This window comes from Stomoxys calcitrans, chromosome 1, assembly GCF_963082655.1.
Source record: "Stomoxys calcitrans chromosome 1, idStoCalc2.1, whole genome shotgun sequence".
Taxonomy (NCBI): domain Eukaryota; kingdom Metazoa; phylum Arthropoda; class Insecta; order Diptera; family Muscidae; genus Stomoxys; species Stomoxys calcitrans.
This window is the reverse complement of record NC_081552.1, coordinates 54,960,756-54,972,903: the sequence shown is the minus strand read 5'-3', so window position 1 is coordinate 54,972,903 and position 12,148 is coordinate 54,960,756.

Sequence of the window (12,148 nt, the reverse complement as noted above, 5' to 3'; positions counted from 1 at the left end):
TCATTGAATTTTATTACCAAAATCAGTGCCCGCATTTTCTTAAGTAAGTCCGCTTACAAAGGCCAGCTGCAATTTTTGATTCTATTGCTTTTGAATACCCTTCTCAATCTCATGACAGCCGGTTGTACGTACCGGATTGACCCGATGAAGTCTTTCATCGGCAAGGGCTACCGCCTCAGCGTACAACACACTGCTACAACAACAATACTCTTCTCGTAGTGCAATAGGAATTTCTCGCGCTTTCAGAAATATTGGTGTTGCATCCGGTTTCAAATGCACCTTTACAGGTGGTCCCATCAATTTATCTGTAAGAGTATTAAAAACGCAAATAAATTTGCCTTGTACCTGTTTGAACAGCATTTGTTCACTCGATGACATTTGTGGATGAGAAGTCTTAACATGGTTGATGTGAGTTGTTTCTTTAAAGAGATTCGCTAAGTCAATTTCACTCACAAATTTCTCAATCCATTCTCTTCCCATTATTGCGCCTCTTTCTCCTTCAACCACATATAGGTTTAAACGACATGATTTGTTGCCTATGTGTGCAGTTACCGGAATGCGTCCCATGCATGCGCGGTCCCCCAAGCCATGAAGAAGTTGATCAATTAACATCCTATTTAGGAATTGGGCATACTCAAACTGACTGCACCTTGTATCAGTCGGAGTGAGAAGTCAGCTATTGATTCGTCATGGTTTTGAAAATTTTTCCTAATTTATTACATTCGTCAAATTTTTTCTTTTTGCTATCAAAGTGTCCAACAAGGAGTGACTTAATTTCCTCGAATTTTAAAGATTCTGGGCTCCTTGGGCTAATCAGAATTTTTAGAGCGTTATTTAGATCAGCGCCCATATGCACTCGTGCGTAGTTGTGATATTCAGTAGCATCCCATTTAGTACTGCTGTTTATATAGCTTGAGCTATTGAAGAAGTTAGAGCTCGAATTGCCTTATCTGATGTCATTTGAATTAATTATTATTTTCTTTGGTGGCCTTGTTTTTAATTAATCCTACTCCTGACACCCCTTCCTATTTTCTTGTATTATACTTTTAATTCCTTTATTGTAACTTTAATGTTATACAAAAATCCTTGTGATTCTTACAACAATATACTTAAGAATAAGTTAATAGATAAAACGTCATCTAGATTAATGTTGTTGCGATGTTGCCATATTATACAAGTACGATTGTGGAAGAATATCAATGGTGAAGACAACCTAGCGTTTTTATTTGAATGTTCAGCAGACCCCATAACTATTCAATAGGGTCACTATCGATTTAGTGAGTCCATTATACAAAACATTAGCCAAATAGCATTGAACTCTTTCAAAATGATTGATTTCCATTCCTTTGTGCTGTTTCCGATTTGACTCGCCTATTATGATGTACGCCAAGTCTTCGGTGATGAGAGAGCGGAATATGGTAAAGGGATCGTATGTGGTTCCTAACGGTCGCAGAAAACAAGCCAAACGACTGTGCATTTATTAACGATTCAAAACGAACGGATCTTTTCACACGTTCACGTGCTAAACCATTTTAACTCTCAATAGGATCGCTTTGAAATTTTTTTTCTAGATAAAATTTTCTTCGAATACATGTGGGGGTCTGGTATTCCCATGTCAAATGAAAAAGGGACCCAGGGGCCTTCTCACCCGCCGGAGGGTTAAATGTTTTTGTTTTTTATTTTATTTTTCGATTTCAATGAAATTTGTAACATCGAGTTTTGGTAGGCGTCTATATCTTTTTGTTGAATGTGGTTCAGAACGGGCAATATTTGGATATAGCTGCCATATAGACCAATCTCCCGATATAGAATATTAAGGCCATAATAGGAGCATTTTCCATCCGAATTTGATGAAATTCGAAACGGTGAGCTTTAGTGGACCCCTACACATTCCTGGCAAATACGGTCTAGATTTGACCATATGTATGTGAATATAGTTGTTATTTATATTGGAGACGCAGAGGTAAGATTGACCGCCAATAACGCTGAATGACTGAGCACGAATAACCAGGGATTCGTAGCGGGATTGAGATTGCAAGCCATTCCGCTCCGCATAGAAATAATTTCACTCACTTTCTGGGAAAAACTGGGCCGCTCCGCTTCAGCTCCGACCCGTTCCGGCCTCGCTCCGAATCCCTGGGCATAACGCAAAAGAGTTGATTTTGCAGAAAACGCATTTTTAAATTTTAATTTTTCTTTACTTTCAAAGACAAAAAGAAGATTTTTCAATTAACTTTACCTTAACGCAAAAAATAAACATTTTGGTTCTTGTATTTAAAAGAAGAACCTAAAAATCAATGCTTCTGGATGACGATTCAAATTTCTTTTTTTTTTTTGAAAAAAAAATGACGTAATCAAGCGCCACAGTGCAATAGAATAAAACTAGTAAGGAAAGTAAAAAGTCCGGCGGTGCCGACTTTATAATACTCTACACCTACACTGTACAAAATGGAAGCTATATCTAATTTTGATGGATCTCGGCGAATGTTTTCAGATGGGTTAATAAACAATACGTATCAAATTTCGAGCAAATATGTTCAAACTGTAATAAATACGGTGAACAAATGAAACCATTATTGCACATTGCCCAAAATTTTACGAACATATATATGGGAGCTACATCTAAATCTGAACCGATTTTGACCAAACTTCTTAGATATTGTGGTAGGCATCGAGGAAAGAGTTGTGCACAATTTTGGCAAAATTGGCCCATAATGCAGTGACCCTAAAAGGTAAAATTGGGCAAAATACATATGTGGCAGCCATATATAAATCTGAGTCGATGAAATTCATATCGGGAGTCATAAGTCTCCCTTCCCTTCCTGCCGAATTTCGAGAGAATCGGTTAACAAATTAGCACTTTATTGCAATATTACTCCAAATCTGACGAACATATATATGGGAGCTTTATCCAATTCTGAACAGATTTTTTCCAATTTCAATAAGCTTTGTCTCTAGGCCCGTACCAAATTTTAAGACGATCGGATGAAAATTGCGTCCTGTAGTTTGTACACAAATTAACATGGACAGATGGACAGACAGACATAGCTAAATCGAATCAGAAAGTGATTCTGAGTTGATCGGAATACTTATTAATGGGTCTATCTCTCTTCCTTCTGGGTGTTACAAACAAATGCACTAGTTATAATACCCTGTACCACAGTAGTGGTGTAGGGTATAAAAACATTGCCGTTTCGATTTGCGATTTTTTCACTATTTTTGGAATGACTCTGACATTCATTCCGAAAATAGTGAAAAAATTTAATAAATGTGAAAAATAAAACGAAACGATATTTGAATTGAAAAAGTTGTAAGAAAACCCCAAATAAAGATACATACATATATTAATAAATTTCTTTCGATTCTTTTGAATTTTCTTAATTCGTTTCTGTTGCACATTAAAGAGTCCTTAAAAAAACAGAAAAAGAAAGAAGCAAAAATACCCATTTCGGGCAAATATGGTTTTCAAATTGGCATTTTTCGGTAAATTGGTTGTGGAGGCTACAAATATTGTTTGGTTCCAAGAATGTTAGGCATGAATTTAGGGGACATATAAAGTAAAAAAATATAGCCCAAATGGAGGGTCTGGGTTTTGCATTTTGAGAAATCGAGGGGGTTTTCCAATTTTTTGCTAAAAAAATTGTCTATTTAGAAGTACATATAACAACCGTTTAAGTTGATATACCTTGTTCAAATTGCACTTAAAACGCACCTACATACATCATATCCTCTTTACAAAATAAAACGAAACAAGTAAAAACCTGCTAAGTTTGGCCGGGCCGTGTCTTGGGTACCCATTACCGTCCACCTCCATTCCGCTAAAAATTAACCTTTAACCTTTGAATAATTTTGCTGCAACCATCCAATCGAAAGTTGATAGTGACTTCTATGGCCTCTAGAAGTCATATCGAGGCATGAATAGTTAAGCAGGCCCACATCATTATATAAACCGATTTAGATCATATTTGGCACAGATTCTGGTAGTCGTTGTGCCAAATTTCAACCAAATTAGGTGAAAATTGAGGCTTTTAGGAGCTGAAGAAGTCAAGTCCGGGGATCGGTTTATTTGAGGTTATTTAGTATTTAGACCTATTCGGATCATACTTGGCACAAATGTTGGAAAGTCGAATTTCAGGTATATCAGATGAAAATTGAGGACCCTAAGGGCTCATGAAGTCAAAACTGCGAATCGGTTTATGTGGGGGCTATATCCTAATCTGAACGGATATGGCCCCTTTGCTATCCCCAATGACGGACATCGATACGAAGTATCGGTGCAAAATTTCAAGCGGATATCTTTATTCGTTCGAACGCTATCGTGATTTCGATAGACGGACAGACAGACATAGCTAAATCGACTCAGGAAGTGATTCTAAGCCGATCGATATACTAAACAATTGGTCTAGCTCTTCTCCTTCTTAGCGCTGCAAAAAGGTAAAATTATACGAGTATGACCTTGGTTTCGTTTCGCATGCTAATATGAAATATTTGTGAAATGAGGTGCCCGTATGATAGATTTCACCAAAAAAATGCATGTGAATTCTTCCTTATACTGAAATAAACCTTAAAATCACAAAAAAAAACTGTTGAATAACCATTTTTGTGTTGTTTTCTTATTTTTGTCATTAGCTAAAAAATCTCTTCAGTGTGCGCTAAGATGAGATTTAAAAAAAAACATCTACAATTTTGTCTCAACAAAGCAGCCAACAAGAAAGCCGCAGGCATTTCGAAATTGCAAGTCCAAGGTTTTATTCTTCTTTCTATCCTTTGTTTTCCTTAGTTTCTGTAAATTGTATGAATTTGCAGACAAAACATATGTTTTAATTTTTCAAAATGTGGTTTCGAAAAAATTATTTCGTGTGAATTGGCGGTCACCTTAATATTTATTTGGTAAAACGAATGTGAAAAGGGAAACAAGTTTTGGTGAAACCAAGGTCACACCGGATGATAAGCAAACTAAGGAAACAAATGGATTACATCTCATTCATTTAAATATACAATTGTTTGAGAAGTTGTCATGGAATGGATTGCAGCATTTTCATTGCCTAACAAAATGCAGTCTTTTAAGCCTTCCATAATGCAAGGTCACACCGGATGATAAGCAAACTAATATAATGCAAGATGCAAGAAGTCGAGTGTGCATGTATATGAGCTCTCTTGTAAGGTCAACTTTTATTAGTTTTTAAGAGAAGGGCAACTATTCTCCGCCGCTGAGGTATGGGGGTGTTTTTAGGGGTGAGGCGGAACCCCATATATCAGATTCGTGCTCTGGTCTCAAATACCTTTCTTTTGAGTCCGATGTTGTCATTATTGATTTATATTCCATTTGTCTGGCTTTGGAGGTGGGGCGACCTCCTAGATATCCCACCCTAAATAAGGATACAAATTTTTGTTTTTAAGTTATTATAAACAAACAAAATGTTGCTTAAATCGCCCCACCCATCTCCAAGATCTGGCGTTTTTGAAAATAGGGTAAAGGGTTCGGATGTAAGATCTACTTCATTCTCTTGGATTTGGTGGTGGATTGGAGTATCCAAACTCTTTGCCCCGCAAGTGGATATCAGATTCATATTCCACTCCCAAAAACCACATTGGAGCTGCATATTGCGCTAGTCGGTATATATGTGTGGTTTAGGGGGAATTTATGAGATGGGGCGTCCCTGAAATACTTGGCTATGAAACAGATACAGATTTGAGCCCCTTTTTGCCATAATCCACAAATATGTCCTGTTTGAGGGGTATGTAGCATCGTGCTTTTCTCTCAAATTTCTTTTATTTGAGCCCCAATTGCCATTGGTTTAGGATGTTGTGACACGACCCCCAAACATTTGGGCTCAAAATTGGATATCAAATTCGTTTTCTACTATCAAATACCTATTATTTATCATGACCGGTTTAAAGAGAGTTTAGAGGCGGACCCTTCATCCTTCTGTGTCCATCCCAATTTGGGGGTATTTTTAATTCCTTTTTTTGGTAGGATAGGGGGAGGGGGATTGCCCTCTGATACGTCCTTTTATTTGAGTACCATATATTCTAGGTCATCCTACATGACAGTTTGGCGTTGTATTTACTAGGAGGAGAGGTTCGGACCCAAGACGCAAAGAACCAAACGAAAATTTATTTGAGTCTTTTATTGTCGCGATCTACTTGTCCTGCGGAACGGTAGGACGTGCCCCAGATACGTGAAACCTTATACCAACATTAGATTCGAAATAGATCTTTCTTTTAATTGACATATTATCCCGATCGAACTTCACGTCCTATGGAAGAGTATTTAGTGAGTGGTGGTGAGTCGGTCCCAGACTTTGGCCTAAATGTGTATACCAGATTCGAAGTCAACTCCCAAAGACCCATGATTCAATACCCATTTTGTGACGTTGGATATTTAGGCCCGTTTTGTGGGTTTTTGGAGTTGGGGAGGCCTCGTAGACACCTTGGACCTAATTCTTATAACAGATGTGTACTCTGGTTCCAAATATCTTTCGTTTGATACCCATATTGTCCCAATCGGTAAATATGTCCTGTTGAGGGGTTTTGGGGATGCGAAGGCGCCTCAGACACCAAGGAATAAATTTTTATATCAGCATTGGACACACCTTTAAATAGCTTTCATTTAATATCCATATTGTCCCAATCAGAAAAATTTGTCCAGATGGGGGTTTTTGGGGTGGTGGAGGGACTCCGAAAAATAAATTGTTGTGTCAGATTTGTATTTCGCTTTTTAAAATCTTTCATTCGATACCCATATTGCCTAAAGCGGTAAAAGTGTCCTGTTAGATGGTGCTTTTGGGGGTGGGGGACCCCCCGACCCTTAGGGTAACATTTTAATGCCAAATTCGTACTCTACTCTTAAATACTTTTCATTTGATACCCATAATGCCCAAAGCAGTGAAAGTGCCCCATTGGGGCTTTTTTTGAAAATTAAGAGTAAAATTTGTAAATGTAAATACTCATTTTAGCCGGGAGCTCAAACTCTACCATCTGTGAAAATTTCATGAAAATCGGTTCAGACGTTTTTGAGTATTTACTCATTTAATTTTTATATAATAGATACACCCATGGTTGAGTTAAAATAAACTACTTTCAAATAAAGTTGAACTTCATATGGCACCTCAGATATTTTTATTATTTTTTACATAATATAGATCTTAACAAGTAAAAGCGTGTTAAGTTCGGCCGCGCCGAATCTTATATACCCTCCACCATGGATCGCATTTGTCGAGGATAATGTTATGCCAATTCGAATAAGAATTGCGCCCTTTGGGGCTCAAGAAGTAAAAAAAACAAGTAAGAGCGTGCTAAGTTCGGCCGGGCCGAATCTTATATACCCTCCACCATTGATCGCATTTGTCGAGTTCTATGCGCGGTATCTCTTTTTAGACAAACATAGAATATTGAATAAGAACTGTTATCCTATTGGAGCTATATATGTTATAGTCCGATTCGGACCATAAATGAATGCTGATTGACATTGTAGAAGTCATTGTGTAATATTTCAGTTCATTCGGATAAGAATTGCGCCTTGTAGGGGCTCAAGAAGCAAAATCGGGAGATAGGTTTATATAAGAGCTGTATCAAGCTATTGATCGATTCAGACCATACTAGACACGCATGTTGAAGGTCATGAGAGAAGCCCATGTACAAAATTTCAGCCAAATCGGATAAGAATTGCGCCCTCTAGAGGTTCAAGAAGTCAAGATCCCAGATCGATTTATATGGCAGCTATATCAGGTTCTATATCGATTTACGCCATACTTAGCACAGTTATTTGAAGTCACAAAACACCTCATGCAAAACACATCAGCCAAATCGGATGAGAATTGCGCGCTCAATTGGCTCAAGAAGTCAAGATCTAAGATCGGTTTATATGACAGCTATACCAGATTATCAACCGATTGAAATCACACTTAGCACAGTTGTTGAAAGTAATGCCAAAACACTACGTGCAAAATTTCAGTTAAATCGGATAAGAATTGCGGCCTCTAGAGGCTCAAGAAATCAAGACCCCAGATCGGTTTATATGACAGCTATACCAGATTATGAACCGATTTGAATTATTCTTGGCACAATTGTTGGATATCATAACAAAATACGTCGTGCAAAATTTCATTTCTGTCGGATAAGATTTGCGCTTTCTAGAGGTTCAAGAAGTCAAGACCCAAGATCGGTTTATATGGCAGCTATATCAGGTTATGGACCGATTTTAGCCATACTTAGCACAATTGTTGGATATCATACCAAAACACGTCGTGCAAAATTTTATTCAAATCGGATAAGAATTGCGCACTCTAGAGGCTCAAGAAGTCAAGTCCCAAGATCGGTTTATATGGTAGCTATATCAGGTTATGAACCGATTTGAACCATACTTGGCACAATTGTTGGATATCATAATAAAATACGTCGTGCAAAATTTCATTCCAATCGGATAAGATTTGCGCACTCTAGAGGTTCAAGAAGTCAAGACCCAAGATCGGTTTATGTGGCAGCTATATCAAAACATGGACCGATATGACCCATTTACAATACCAACCGACCTACACTAATAAGAAGTATTTGTGCAAAATTTCAAGCGGCTAGCTTTACTCTTTCGGAAGTTAGCGTGCTTTCGACAGACAGACGGACGGACATGGCTAGATCGACATAAAATGTCGCGACGATCAAGAATATATATACTTTATGGGGTCTCAGACAAATATTTCGAGTAGTTACAAACAGAATGAAGAAATTAGTATACCCCCCATCCTATGGTGGAGGGTATAAAAAGAAGTAAAACGTATCTTGATGATCATGAGAGGATCCAAAATTTCAAAATTTCAGGCAAATCGGATAATAATTGCGACCTCTAGAGGCTCAAGAAGTCAAGATCCCAGATCGGTTTATATGGCAGCCATATCAGGTTATTAACCGATGTGAACCCTATTTGGCACAGTAGTTGAAAGTCATAATAAAATACGTCATGCAGAATTTCAGCCAAATCAGATGAGTTGCGTCCTCTAGAGGCTCAAGAAGTCAAGTCCCCAAATCGGTTAATATGACAGCTATCAGGTTATGGACCGATTTGAACCATACTTGGCACAGTTGTTGAAAGTCATAGCGAAAGACGTCGATTTGATCGACATAAAATGTCACGGCGATCAAGAATATATATACTTTATGGGGTCCCAGACGAATATTTCGAGTAGTTGCAAATCCTATGGTGGAGGGTATAAAAATAATTACTTCATATGAACTTCGTGATGGTTAAACGTTAACTGAAAATAAACTATTCTTTATTCAATACATATGATGAACAATTGTGTGAGACATTTTTAACTGAACTCAAAATAATTGATATAATAAAATTTTTGGGGAGCCACCGTGGTGCATAGGTTAGCATGCCCGCCTATCGTGCCCAAGCGTCCGGGTTCAAATCCTGCCGGCGAGAACACCTTAAAATATTTTTCAGCGGTGGTTATCCCCTCACCAAATGCTGGCGACATTTGTGAGTATTTCAGCCATGTACAACTTCTCAACCATGGGGTGTTACATTTCAGTGGCACGCCGTTCGGACTCGGCATTATCCAGGAGGTCCCCTTATCATTGAGCTTAAATTTGAAACGGGCAGCACTCAATTGATATTGTGAGAAGTTAATTTACCCCTAATTTGTTCCGTAATGGGATGTTTAGGAAGCACTAAACAATAAAATGTTTGAAATTTTCGTGTGTGCCAACAATACATCCGTACAAATTTCTTGCAAATCCCTTAGTTTTAACTAATACTCCCGATATAATTATTCTAATTGTAGATACACTATTCATTTTCATAATAATATTTATTTTTATATATTAACGATTCAAATAAAAACGTCACACTTTTAGTTATCAGTGGCTTTGGAGAAATTCCCAATTAAAAACAAGTAAAAGCGTGCTAAGTTCGGCCGGGCCGAATCTTATATACCCTCCACCATGGATCGCATTTGTCGAGTTCTTTTCCCGGCATCTCTTCTTAGGCAAAAAAGGATATAAAAAAGAGTTTCTCTGCTATTAAAACGATATCATGATATGGTCCGATTCGGACCACAATTAAATTATATGTTGGAGACCTGTGTAAAATTTCAGCCAATTCGTATAAGAATTGCGCCCATTGGGGCTCACGAAGTAAAATAGAGAGATCGATTTATATGGGATCTGTATCGGGCTATAGACCGATTCAGACCATAATAAACACGTTTGTTGATGGTCATGAGAGGATCCGTCGTACAAAATTTCAGGCATATCGGATAATAATTGCGACCTCTAGGGGTCAAGAAGTCAAGATCCCAGATAGGTTTATATGGCAGCTATATCAGGTAATGAACCGATTTGAACCTTATTTGACACAGTTGTTGAAAGTAAAAATAAAATACGTCATGCAAAATTTCAGCCAAATCGGATAGGAATTGCGCCCTCTAGAAGCTCAAGAAGTCAAATCCCCAGATCTGTTTATATGACAGCTATATCAGGTTATGAACCGATTTCAACCATACTTGGCACAGTTGTTGGATATCACAACGAAATACTTCGTGCAAAAATTCATTCAAATCGGATAATAATTGTGCCCTCTAGAGGCTCAAGAAGTCAAGACCCAAGATCGGTTCATATGACAGCTATATCAGGTTATGGACCGATTTAAACCATACTTGGCACAGTTGTTGGGTATCATAACAAAACACGTCGTGCGAAATTCCATTCCATTCCGATGAGAATTGCGCCCTCTAGAGGCTCAAGAAGTCAAGACCCAAGATCGGTTTATATGGCAGCTATATCAGGTTATAAACCGATTTGAACCATACTTGGCACAGTTGTTTGATATAATAGCAAAACACGTCGTGCAAAATTTCATTTCAATCGGATAAGAATTGCGCACTCTAGAGGCTCAAGAAGTCAAGACCCAAGATCGGTTTATATGGCAGCTATATCAGGTTATGGACCGATTTGAACCATACTTGGCACTGTTGTTGGATGTCATAACAAAACATGTCGTGCAAAATTTCATTCCAATCGGATAAGAATTGCCCACTCTAGAGGCTCAAGAAGTCAAGACCCAAGATCGGTTTATATGGCAGCTATATCAGGTTATGGACCGATTTGAACCATACTTGGCACAGTTGTTGGATGTCATAACAAAACACGTCGTGAAAAATTTCATTCCAATCGGATAAGAATAGCGCACTCTAGAGGCTCAAGAAGTCAAGACCCAAGATCGGTTTATATGGCAGCTATATCAGGTTATAGACCGATTTGAACTATACTTGGCGCAGTTGTTGGATATCATAACAAAACATGTCGTGCAAAATTTCATTCCAATCGGATAATAATTGCGCACTCTAGAGGCTCAAGAAGTCAAGACCCAAGATCGGTTTATATGGCAGCTATATCAAAACATGGACCGATATGGCCCATTTACAATACCAACCGACCTACACTAATAAGAAGTATTTGTGCAAAATTTCAAGCGGCTAGCTTTACTCCTTCGGAAGTTAGCGTGCTTTCGACAGACAGACGGACGGACGGACGGACGGACGGACGGACAGACGGACGGACATGGCTAGATCGACATAAAATGTCACGACGATCAAGAATATATATACTTTATGGGGTCTCAGACGAATATTTCGAGTAGTTACAAACAGAATGACGAAATTAGTATACCCCCCATCTTATGGTGGAGGGTATAAAAATGCGCAAAGGGGAAAGCACCATATTAATATTCATAGAAGTTCCGTTTCGCCATTTCCACAATATTTGATTAATTCAGAAAAATTTAAGTGTTAAGTATAGATACCAGAGAGCTGCAACGACTATAATTGTGTAGCAAAGATTTTAGGAATTGTACGCACAATTTAGGTTCAAATATGTGAAACTGTCATTTTTTGCCTGCGGTATGATGTTTTTATTTTGCAATTTTCCATTCCAGTAAATGAAAAATAGGCCTTTAAACTTACTATAAATGGTGCCAAAAGATAATGGAAATTTTTGTTTGTATGTTTCACAAACTTTTTCAACACAATTGAGAGAAATTTCGTAAAAATTTACAAATTAATTTTCTATTTACAAGGAACAAAAAGAGGAATTGGTTAAAGTGCTGTATTCGACATGCCAACTTGCATGAATCTAATATGTGCCAATT